The sequence below is a fragment of the Oryctolagus cuniculus genome, chromosome 16, assembly GCF_051225735.1.
Source record: "Oryctolagus cuniculus isolate XC-2025 breed Fujian yellow rabbit chromosome 16, ASM5122573v1, whole genome shotgun sequence".
NCBI lineage: Eukaryota > Metazoa > Chordata > Mammalia > Lagomorpha > Leporidae > Oryctolagus > Oryctolagus cuniculus.
The window spans coordinates 6,870,989-6,882,062 of NC_142882.1; the positions used below are offsets into that span (position 1 = coordinate 6,870,989).

At 42.4% G+C, this 11,074-nt stretch overlaps 1 pseudogene; it reads left to right on the forward strand.

Moving 5' to 3' along the window:
• LOC149121437 (vomeronasal type-2 receptor 116-like) overlaps positions 1–7,306 on the forward strand; it is a 32,205-nt pseudogene extending 24,899 nt beyond the window's left edge.
• The last annotated feature ends 3,768 nt before the right edge of the window (positions 7,307–11,074 follow it).

Below are 11,074 nucleotides of genomic sequence, written 5' to 3' on the forward strand. Positions count from 1 at the left end.
TTACCCTCCAATTCATATGGAGATTTGTGCAACTTGGCTTATTATAACTTACTTAGAGACATTAAACCACACCCCTCCTAATCTAAATATGTGTTATGTTTTTAGTGTCTGAGGATGGACAGTACACACACTTGTTCCTCCACATGTTTTGAATCTATTTATTTAGGAAATAACTTGCATGCCATGATTGTGTCAGACATAGGTGTTTACAGTTTCAGTGAATAGGTTGTGCAGGACTTGAAAACCCTCTACTTGGAACAGAAGTAACATTCCCAATATGACCAATATTCATTTGATATTTCTCAGACTCCATGTTCAGTATGCAGTGAGAGTTGCAGCCCTGGATTCAGGAAAGCCCCTCTGGAGGGGAAGCCTACCTGTTGTTTTGATTGCACACCTTGTTCTGAGAATGAGATTTCCAATCAGACAAGTAAGTCAGTGCCAGATTCATGGAGAAATTAACACCTGTTTCTTAGAATTTTCCTCTTCTCCATGAGAAGAAAAAGATGTGAATTATGACTGCTGAGAAGATTCTTTTCACCTTCTGGTGGAAGTTAAACATTATATTCAATAATAATCCTTAAAAGGATAAAATTTGCACACTATACTTTACTACATGTAGTATTTGCAGAATCATTTAGGTAAATTCATGTCTGTATTCCTTGTGAATTTATGAACCTCAGAAAGTTGGAACAGTACTAAAAACAAGATTACAATGTCTGTGTGTGTTACACAAAGAGAGCTGAAGAGATCTCTGCACAGATATAAAAACAGTAATACTAGAACTTTTTAATCATTTAATGGTGATAGTTTGAATAGAGAAGAAATTCAGAAATTTCCAGATATAAAAATGATGAAATACATTGAAAAATTTTTTAAAAATCCAAGTATCTTCATGATTATTAAAATAATGCTTAATACTTTTATTGTGATAAACACTTTCACATAGGAAAGGAACTCTTTCTCAACTCCTGTACAGAATAGGAAAAATGGAAAAATTCTGTTTCTTCTACAGAAACATCTTAACTTGTTTGGTCAAATACTGCCAGATATTTCAGTAAAATGAAATTGTAAGACACTGTTGTTGAAATAAATTCACACATTTGGAATTATAAACAACATAAATACATCAGTGTTTTTAAATATGTTACATCATGCCCAATGCCTTGCATACAATAATAGTAATAAGAATAGCATAACTGAAGCAAAACATTTAACAAATCTAAGTGATCTGAGAATTATACAAGAAGAACAAAACAACTCAAAAATGCCAAAAAGAAGGATCAGTTTTAAATCCTAAAGTGTGCTTTAGAATGCTAAAATCATGGAAGTTATGGCTGAAGATTGAATACAAAGTTGAAGAAAGAGTGCAACTTTTGCAGGAAATTACCCAGGATGGTCTGCTTTGTGCATATAATAGAAATGAAAGCCATGCAACTTATTATAAAGGAAGATATAAAAGTGGCATCATTTTCAACTGTTCTTGGGATGGTGTAATACAATCAAAAATCAGTAATTGAGTTAAGTAGTGCTGGAATACTGGATTAAATATAAAAAAAACAGTTATATTTTCTTATCAATTCTGGAAAACAAAGCTCTGAAAATGTGCACATGTAATGTCTCAAAAGTAGGAACTATCCAAAGATAAGACCACCTAAATTTTGGAAGACAACTTCAAGTTGCAATATCTGACATCAATGGAGCAATATATAGAAGGGGATACCGACAGAGAAAGAAAATTCATGTTCAAGGATAAAAAGGCAGCAAAGTGGAACTATGCCAGTAGGGTTCAAGGTGATCTCCAGACTGACTTTGATTACAGGCAGCATCCCAGTGTGTTCCTTGATGGAAATCTGCTCAAGGGTGGCATCTTATCCAGAAGGTATCAAGTGTACAACTCTTCTGCATTTCTCTAGAACTTGACCATCTGCTTTCTAATGGTGATCTCTCAATCAGTGCTTGCCCATAGAATGACTATCCAGATCCTACCTTAGAGAGATGTGGTTTAGTGAGATCATTGGGTACTTTCTGTGCACTCAAAATTCACAAAGTAAACATCCCAGTGCATGATATTAAGAGTGGGAACCTGGGCCAGTACTGTGACTAGGAGTTGAAGCCTCTGGCTGGAATGCCAGCATCCCAGTTGGGTGCAGTTCCAGTCTCAGCTGCTTCACTTCCAATGCAGCTCTCTGCTGATGCTTAGGAAAGCAGCAGAAGACAGCCCAAATTTATGAGTCCACACCATGTAGGAGACCCAGAAGAAGCTCCCATTTATTGCCTTAAGACAGCCTAGTTCCAGCTATTACCATCATTTGGGGTGTGAATCACTGGTGGAAGATTTCTTCCTTTCTCTTTTTCCCTCTTTCTCTTTCCCCTTCTCTTTGTCCCTGTCCTTCTGTCCTTCTCTCTCTCCCTCTCCCTCTCCCTCTCTCCTACTTCTCCTCCTCCTTCCAAAACTCTGCCTTTCATTAAATTATTAATAAATAAATAAAACACTCATTAGAAATAAAACTGGGATCCTTTGGTCATTGAGAGGGCTATGAGAATCCAGAGGGAATAACACCATTAAAACAAGGGCTCATTGCAGGCATGGAAAGCCAAGACTCTGGCAAAAATAGCCTCCATGGAGGATCTCCGTGAGACCTCAATGGAAAGAAATGGTCATCAAAGAAGAATATACTCTTCTCAGAAGGGAAGAGAGAACATCCAACTGCTTATGGCAGTGTCCAAATACTGATGGCAGCCCATGGCAAGAGCCTCGGCTGATCACTGATTGTCGCTCCCCCTCTTCGTGGAGGAGCAACACTGAACCCTGCCTAGGCTTCATATCCGAGTCACGGCACCATTATGTCGCTCCCCCTCTTCGTGGAGGAACGACACTAAACCCTGCCTAGGCTTCATATCCGAGTCACGGCACCATTATGTCGCTCCCCCTCTTCGTGGAGGAACGACACAGGACCCTGCGCTGTTCTTTCGTCTGCTCGGCCCTCCCCGGGTTTGCTGCTGGTTCTTCCCGGGTTGGCTACTATCCCTTCCACCTCCGTGGAAGGGCAGTTCCCCCTGGCCACATTCCCCACTTCCGCAGGGGAGCGGCACACCGCCAGCCGGCTTTCTGGGGGCTGCACAGGCGTTCCTTCAGCTAGATGTTCCCCATAGATGTTCCCGGTGCATGCCGTTTCCTCCTCCTTTATAGTCCTCCTCCGCCAATCCCAACTCGGCTGCCCACACGCCGAGTACGCTGCTCTCCAATCAGGAGCAAGTCCTACAGTTAATTGGTTGAACTGGAGGCAGCTGTGCGGAAGCTGTTTACTTCTCTCCCAGCGCCATATTGTGGGAGAGCAGATGCATAGAATAAGTCTTAATTCCAGTAACAGTCTAGTCCGGTTTGCTCCCCACAGATCCCCCTTTCTTTTTATTTTTTGGCGTTGATACGCGCCTGTCTTCGGTGTCCCGCGGCACACACTCTGCTCCACTTGCTAGAGTTGCCACAGGCTCTTACAAGTCCTATCAATCCGGAAAACCGAATCCGGGTCCTCTCTTCGCCGTGTTGTGAGGAGGTTTTTAGGCGCTGATGCGTGCCTGTGTTCGGTGCCCTGCAGCGCATGCTCTGCTCTGCCTGCAGGGGACTTACAAGGCCTATCAGGCAAACCGAATCCAAGCCTTCTCATTGCCTTATTGTGGGGGAGACTTAGTGTTGGTTCGTGCCTATCTTCGGTGACCTGCAGCTCATACTCTGGTCGAGCTTTGCTGGCGCTTACCGCCTTAAATCAGGCAGATGGAATCCAAGCCTCCTAATTGTTGCATTGTGGGGAAGCTTTACTGATGTTAATTCGTGCCTGTCTTCGGTGACCTGCGGCTAGCCGCCCAGGTGCTCATCGCCTCACTAATCGGGCAGACCGAATCCAAGCCTTCTAATTGGCATGTTGAGGGGAGGCCTTATTTTTCTCTATTTCTCTGTCTCCGGGCATTCCTACCTCTCCCATTTCACTTCTATCTTCCAGCATTCCCATTTCTCTTTTACTTCTAAACTTCTGTTTCTCTTATCCCCGCAGCTTCCCGGCACCTCGCCCCGCCGGCGGGTTCCCGGCTCTGCGCCGCTTCAGCCCGCGCGCCTCTCTCATCTGCGCAGCTTCCCGGCTTTGCGCAGCTCGGCTTCGCGCGCTCCGCGGTCTCCACGCTTAACCCTTTCGCGTCTGAACCACGGCCTACGCCAGCCCCGTTCCCTATCTACTCACGCCCCGTGCTCTCTCTGCACGCGGCGGCTTCCGCGAGTAACACAGCGTAGCTTGCGTCTCCACCACTAGCATTCAATCCAAGTTCCCCGGGCTAGCCTGGCGAATTCAACCCAGCGTACGTCTCCGCCCCACGGTTTGGCTTCCCGTCCTTTGCTCCCCGGGCTAATCAGACGGATCCCAACCTGGCTCACGTTTCAGCTTCTGGCTTCAACTTTTCGCCCCCTATTCCCGGGCTAACTTGAGAACCCCAAAGTGGCTTTCGTTTCCGCCTTGGCCTGCCCCCCGCGGCTTCAATTTCCCTAACATTTTTCTCTACCCGGTATGTTTCCCCAAGCTTTCCTCCAACGATATTCCTCCCTCATTTCTCCTGGCCTCTCCCCACAGTCCGCGTCCGAGTCTGTTTGTTCTAGCTTTCACTTTCGCTTTCGACCTTAGAGATTTCTCCCAGCTTCCCCCCGTAGTCCGTATCCGAGTCTATGCCTAGGCTTTCAATAGCTTCTTCCGGCACCCTTTTCGGCCGGCTTTTCCCTAGGCTGTTTGCTAGTCTCTCTCTCCGGTATTTTTCCCAGTTCTTCCCGTTTCTTCCCTCCTAAGTTTGCTATCCGTCCTAGGTTTCCTATCCAAGTCAGGTTTCCTATCCGAGTCACGGCACCATTATGTCGCTCCCCCTCTTCGTGGAGGAGCAACACTGAACCCTGCCTAGGCTTCATATCCGAGTCACGGCACCATTATGTCGCTCCCCCTCTTCGTGGAGGAACGACACTAAACCCTGCCTAGGCTTCATATCCGAGTCACGGCACCACTATGTCGCTCCCCCTCTTCGTGGAGGAGCAACACAGGACCCTGCGCTGTTCTTTCGTCTGCTCGGCCCTCCCCGGGTTTGCTGCTGGTTCTTCCCGGGTTGGCTACTATCCCTTCCACCTCCGTGGAAGGGCAGTTCCCCCTGGCCACATTCCCCACTTCCGCAGGGGAGCGGCACACCGCCGGCCGGTTCTCTCGGGGGCTGCACGGGTTCCCTTAGATGTTCCCCATAGATGTTCCTGGTGCATGCCGTTTCTCTCCTCCTTTATAGTCCTCCTCCGCCAATCCTAACTCGGCTGCCCACACGCTGAGTACGCTGCTCTCCTCCAATCAGGAGCAAGTCCTACAGTTTATTAGTTGAACTGGAGGCAGCTGTGCGGAAGCTGTTTACTTCTCTCCCAGCGCCATATTGTGGGAGAGCAGATGCATAGAATAAGTCTTAATTCCAGTAACAGTCTAGTCCGGTTTGCTCCCCACAACTGATATCATACATAAGAGTGATAATTGTTAAAGGAATAACAGAAGTCACCGTGCACTTACTCCCCATGTAGGAACTCCATCCATAATGAGTTGTGCTATGAGAATTGACTGCAATTTTTTCCTAAACTGTATTCTATATGCAGTTTGCCTGCATGGATGCAAACTGTTCAAATCTATGCTTAATATGGAGTTGGTCCTCTATATTTAAAAGTAAACTAAAAATGAACCATACTAAAGAAGGAGATGGGAGAGGGGAAGGGAGGTGGGATGAGAGTTGGGATGGGAAGGTGGGTTTAGGGGAAAGAACCACTATATTCCCAAAGTTCTATCTATGAAAAAATACATTAGTTAAAAAAAGTTGAATTATGAAAGAATGCGCTCATTAAGAAAACTTAGGAAAACAAGGACTGCTGCTTGCTCTTGTTCAAAGTGAGGATGCAGCAAGCGTGTGCCATGTATAAAGGTCAGAGTAGTCTTTACCACACATAGAAACCTCTGGCATCTTGATCATCACTTCCCAATCTAAAAAACCGTGAAGAATGAATTAGTGGTGTTAAAATGAAACAGGTAAAAAATGTAGGGTTTTAAAGTACCATGAGTAGGTTCAGAGAGTAGCCCTTAGCACTTTGTTAGGACAAAAACAGCATGTACTCATGAGTATGTAAGGTACTTAGGGAGATGGAGTAATAACTGTGGCTAACATAAGGAAGATGGGCATGAATAATAGCCAATAATTTGTAGATGTCATCTTATATGCTATTTCAACATCAAATAAGGACTACTTGTTTAAACTAGCTAAGTCGGGTCCTTGTGAATCAGGAAATTGGGATGATGTGATTGTATGTTTCTCACTAGATATGAACCAGTGTGTGAAGTGTCCGGATCTTCAGTATGCCAACACAGAGCGAGATCAGTGCTTCCACAAAAGAGTGACCTTTCTGTCATTTGAAGATCCCCTGGGGATGACCCTGGTCTGCACAGCTCTGTGCTTCTCTGTCCTCACCATTGTTGTCCTTGGGGTCTTTGTGAAGCACCGAGACATTCCCATAGTCAAGGCCAATAATCGTTGTCTCAGCTACATCCTGCTCATCACCCTCATCTTCTGCTTCCTCTGCTCCTTACTGTTCATTGGTCATCCCAGTACAGCCACCTGTGTCCTCCAGCAGACCACATTTGGAATGGCGTTCACTGTGGCTGTTTCCACTGTCCTGGCCAAAACTATCACTGTGCTTCTAGCCTTCAGGATCACTGGCCCAGGGAGAAGGATGAGACAGTGGCTGATATCAGGGGTACCTAACTCCATTATTCCCATCTTCTCCCTGATCCAACTGACTCTCTGTGCCATCTGGCTTGGGACTTCTCCTCCCTTTATTGACACAGATGCACACTCTGAACATGGCCACATCATCCTGGTGTGCAACAAGGGCTCTGTCACTGCCTTCTACTGTGTCCTGGGCTACCTGGGTACCTTGGTCCTGGCCAGCTTTACTGTGGCTTTCCTAGCCAGGAATCTGCCTGACAAGTTCAATGAAGCCAAATTCCTGACATTCAGCATGCTGGTGTTTTGCAGTGTCTGGGTGACCTTCCTGCCTGTCTACCACAGCACCAAGGGGAAGGTCATGGTGGCTGTGGAGGTCTTCTCCATCTTGGCCTCCAGTGCAGGGCTCCTTGGCTGCATCTTTGCCCCCAAGTGCTACATTATTCTCTTCAGACCTGAGAAGAATGCTTTGAAAGGATTCAGGGATAGAATAATTTCCAAGGAAACAGATGTTTTGAAGAGTAGCTCTTAAGGCTCTCTCAGTTTTAAATGGTTAGAAACTAAAATTTATAAAACCGATTTTGCATTGTGATGTTATAAAATAACTTGCAGCATGTGACCTCCTTATGAACAATTTATACTTTTCTTAAAACGTTTTTGTTCTGAAGGACCAATCCACAGAAAATGAAGAGAGAGTGGGATAAACCTTCCATCTTGTGGTGGAATCTGAAGATATCTGTAGTGGGCCAGTGCTGGTTCATGCCAAAGCAAGGAGGTTAATTCAGGTGTCCATGTGAGTGCCAGGGACAGAAAGGCTTAGGCCATCTTCTAAAGCATTTTGTAGATCTTAACAAGGAGCTGAGTTGCAAGTGGAGCAGACAGGCCATGAACTGGCACCAACGTGTGATGTTAGGTTTACAGGTGGTGGTTATATCCACTACACCCCCATGGTGGACCCAATCCTCCTCCTTCAAAATAATACTGTGTACTAATTTCTTAGCCTGGGTTTTATGTTCATAAGCACAAACCCATCTCATTTCTTTTCAATCCTGTATTTTCATTGTCAATTCATTGACCTTGTTATCTTCATATTTTGATAAAATGAATTACACATTTTTTGCTGTTTTTAATCATTCATTGGAGTCTATACTAAAATCAGCTTAGTAATATAGTTGGAATATTTCAGTGCAATCATTAGACATGTTAAGTCATTATAATGTGTATAATTCATTGTTGAGAAACTCCTTAATTATATATCATTTCATATGAATTTAAAATGATGTGAAACACACCAAGATTTCATTATATGTAGAAGTGATTCTGCAAACTTTTCCATCTGTTCATTTTGTTTATTATAAATTTTGCTTTGATTTTCTTTTGCCAGTGCCAGACATAAGAAGTTTATATTTGATGTAATCCCAATTATTAATTTCGCTTTGAATGCCTGTGACTCCGGGCTATTTTCCAAGAATTCTTTGCCTGTGCCTATATCTTACAGGGTTTCTCCAATGTTCTCCAATAATTTGATGGTGTCAGGTCATAGATTTAGATCTTTAATACATGTTGAGTGGATCTTTGTGTAAGGTGTACAATAGGGGTCTTGCTTCATGCTTCTGCACATGGAAATCCAGTTTTCCCAGCACCATTTGTTGAATAGACTATCCTTGCTCCGGGCATTGGTTTTAGATCCTTGATCAAATATAAGTTGGCTATAGATGTTTAGAATGATTTCTGGTGTTTCTATTCCTTTCCATTGGTCTACCCATCTGTTTCTGTACCAGTACCATGCTGTTTTGAATATAACAGCCCTGTAGTATGTCTTGAAATGTGGTATTGTGAAGCCTATGGCTGTGTTTTGTTGTACAAGATTGCTTTAGCTATTTGATATATCCTGTGTCTCCATATGAATTTCAGCATCATTTTTTACAGATCTGTGAAGAATGTCTTTGGTAATTTGATTGGTATGGCACTGAATCTATAAATTGCTGTTGGGAGAATGGACATGTTGATGCTACTGATTTTTCCAATCCATGAGCATGGAAGATTTCTCCATTTTTTGGTTTCCTCTTCTATTTCTTTCTTTAAGATTTTGGAATTTTCATCGTAGAGAACTTTAACGTCCTTGGTTAAGTTTATTCCAAGGTGTTTGTTTTTGTAGCTATTGTGAATGGGATTGATATTAGCATTTCTTCCTCAGCTGTGGCATTGCCTGTGTATACAAAGGCTGTTGATTTTTGTGCATTGATTTCATATCCTGCTACTTTGCCAAACTCTTCTGTGAGTTCCGATAGTCTCTTAGAAGAGTTCTTTTGATCCTATAAATAAAGAATCATATTGTCTACAAAGAGGGATAGTTTGAATTCTTCCTTCCCAATTTGTATCCCTTTCATTTCTTTTTCTTGCCTGATGGCTCTAGCTAAATCTTTCAGAACTATATTGAAATGCAGTGATGTGAGTGGGCATCCCTGTCTGGTACCAGATCTCAGTGGAGATGCCTCCAACTCTTCCCCATTCAATAGGATGCTGGCCGTGAGTTTTTCATAAATTGCTTTGATTATATTGAGGAATGTTCCTTCTATACCCAATTTTCTTACAGTTTTCTTCATGAAAGTGTGTTGTATTTTATCAAATGCTTTCTCTGCATCTATTGAGATAATCATATGTTGTTTTTGCAGTTTGCTGCTGTGGTGTATCACATTGTTTGTTTTGCGCACATTAAACCATCCCTGCATACCAGAGATAAATCCTACTTGGTCTGGGTGGATGATCTTTCTGATGTGTTTTTGCATTCTATTGGCCAGAATTTTATTGAGGATTTTTGCATCTATGTTCATCAGGGATATTGGTCTCTAATTCTCTTTCAATGCTGCATCTTTTACAAGTTTAGGAATTAAGGTGATGATGGCTTCATAGGAAGGATATCAGAGGATTCCTCTTTTTTGATTGTTCTGAATAGTTTGAGAAGAATTGGAGTTAGTTCTTCTTTAAATGTCTGGTAGAATTTAGCAGTGAATCCATCTGGCCCTGGGCTTTTCTTTGTTGGGAGGGACTTGATTGCTTATTCAATTTCTGTCTCAGTTATGTGTCTCTTTAGATTTTCTATGTCTTCATGGTTCAATTTATGTAGGTTGTATGTGTCCAGGAATCTATCCATTTCTGATAGATTTACCTGTGTGCTGGTATACAACTCTTTGTAATAATTTCTGATAACTCATTTTTATTTCTGTGGTATCTGTCGTTACATTTCCTTTTTCATCTCTGATTTTCTTGATTTGGGTCCTTTCTCTTCTTTTTTTAGTTAGTTGGTCCAATCGTGTGTCAATTGAGTTTTTATTCGAAAAACCATCCGTTCATTTCGCTGATCTTTTGTATTTTTTGATTCAATTCTGTTGATTTCTTTTCTAATTTTAATTATTTCTCTTCTCCTAATAGTTTTGCATCTGGTTTCTCTAGATTTTCTAGATCCTTGAGATGCATTGGCTCTCATTATTTGGTCCCTTTCCAATTTCTTGATGTAGGCACCTATTGCTATAAACTTTCTTCTTAACACTGCTTTTGCTTTATCCCGTAATTTTATATGTTGTGTTGTTATCCTCATTAACTTCCAGAAGGTTGTTGATTTCTGTTTTGCTTCTTCTATGACTCACTGTTCATTTCAGAGCATGTTGTTCAGTCTCCATGTGTTTGCATCTGATCTAGGGATTCCTGAGTTGCTAATTTCCAGCTTCATTCCTTTGTGGTCTGAAAAGATGCATGGTATGATTCTAATTCTTTTTAATTTTCTGAGACTTGCTTTATGGCCTAGTATGTGGTCAATCCTAGAGTAGGTTCCATGTACAGCTGAGAAGAATGTGTATTCTTTAAGTGTAGGATGAAAAGTTATGTAGATATATGTTGGATTCAGTTGGTCTATAGTTTTTATTAAATCTGCTGTTTCCTTGTTGATATTTTATCTGGTTGATCTGTCTATTTCTGAGAGTGGAGTATTGAAGTCCCCCTATACTACTGTATTGGAGTGTAAGTCTTCTTTTTAAGTTCCTAAACCTATCTTTTAAATAACCTAGTGTCATGTGATTAGGTACATGTACTTTTATAATAGTTACATCTTCCAATTAGTGTTGAATTGAACACTTAAGCATTATACACTGCCCCTCTTTGTCTCTCTTAACAGGTTTTGTATTAAAGTTTATTTTGTATGTTATGAAGATGGCTATGCCAGCTCTTTTTTGGTTTCTGTTGGCATAGAATAACTTTTTCCAACCTTTCACTTTTAGTCTGCATGCTCCTTCATTGGAAAGAT